Source organism: Crocodylus porosus, unplaced genomic scaffold, assembly GCF_001723895.1.
Source record: "Crocodylus porosus isolate Cpor-Errol unplaced genomic scaffold, CroPor_comp1, whole genome shotgun sequence".
Classification (NCBI taxonomy): domain Eukaryota; kingdom Metazoa; phylum Chordata; order Crocodylia; family Crocodylidae; genus Crocodylus; species Crocodylus porosus.
The window spans coordinates 7,763,383-7,764,837 of NW_017728934.1; positions in this window are offsets into that span (position 1 = coordinate 7,763,383).

Consider the following 1,455-nt stretch of genomic DNA (forward strand, 5'->3'; position numbering starts at 1 on the left):
ATTTCATGTGGGCTAAGCCCAGTCTTTTGGTTGGCAGTAGATCTCATACTCATAAGGGCTATGGGAAGTGCATTTGGCCATTTTAGGTGAGTCTTAGCACAAATTTTTGGCCAGTTTATTTTTTAGAATGCCATTTTGGCGTTCTTCGTGACCCAAGGCCTGCGGATGGTATGGGCCATGAAAGTTCTGTTGGATCTGCAGGACTTTGCAGACTTCTTTTATTATCTGTCCAGTAAAATGAGTTTCTCTATCAGAGTTTAGGGATAAAGGAATACCAAACCTTGGAATAAAATTTCTGAACAACTTTCTCCTTACAGTTACGGTATCAGCTTTTGCACATGGGTAGGCTTCTACCCATCCAGAAAACATACATACAATAACAAGAACATATTTATAAGAACAACATTTCTGCATCTGAATAAAATCTAATTGTAAATTTACAAACGGTCCCTAAGGTGGGGGATGTGCTGCCTTTTTTGTTTTTACAGGCTTTAAGGAGGTAGATGCCAAGAGCAAATCATTAACATATTGCACAAGCATAGAATTTTTTTAAAATATTATGTCATCTAGATTTTTTTTTTAAAATTTGAGAAAAAAGAGAAGGGGATTCAGTATAGTTTTGGGGCAATCACGTCTAGGTATACTGAAGTTCTTGATAGGTAAATGCAAAGAGAAACTGGCTATTAGGGTGTATAGGGGTAGAAAAAAATGCAGAACACAAGTCAACAACAGTAAAATAACAAGTGTTAGGGGGAATACAGGCCAAGATAGTAGCTGGATTTGGTACAATAGGAAAAGTAGGTAAAACTGTAGAATTTACTGCACGGAGGTCTTGTACAAAGCGATAGGTATTTTTTTCAGGTTTTTTTATAGGAAGAATAGGCGTATTACAAGGGCTCTTAGTTTAGGACAATGATACCTTGCTTTAAAAGGGCAGTTATAACAGGGCGTATTCCTTCTTCAGCTTCTGGACGTAAAGGGTATTGAGCAATTTTGGGTAAAGGCTTAGCTGGGTTTAATCTAATTTTTACAGGCTGGGCAGTATGGATTTGTTCTACTTTATTAGCATGCTGGGACCAGGGAAATGGAGGGACAGCTTTTATGATTTCTTCTTGCAACACAAAAAGATCAGGGAACTCAGGCTCAGGAGGTGAACTAGCTAAAGCAGCAAGTACTGCTATCTCATTATTATAAGGGACATTTAAATAAACACCATTAGGAGAACAGTAGATAGTACAGCCGAGTTTACAGAGCAAATTGTTGCCTAACAAATTAACAGGAGAACAAGGACTAAGGAGAAAGGCATGCTGATGAGAAACAGGACCAAAAGAAACATGTAATGGTTGGGAAACAGGATGAGGAACTATTTGATTTGAAATTCCCACAGCATTTACAACAGCAGAGGAGAGGGGAGTTGTGGAAAATTCTTCAGCTCAAAGAGTAGAGCAGCTTGCA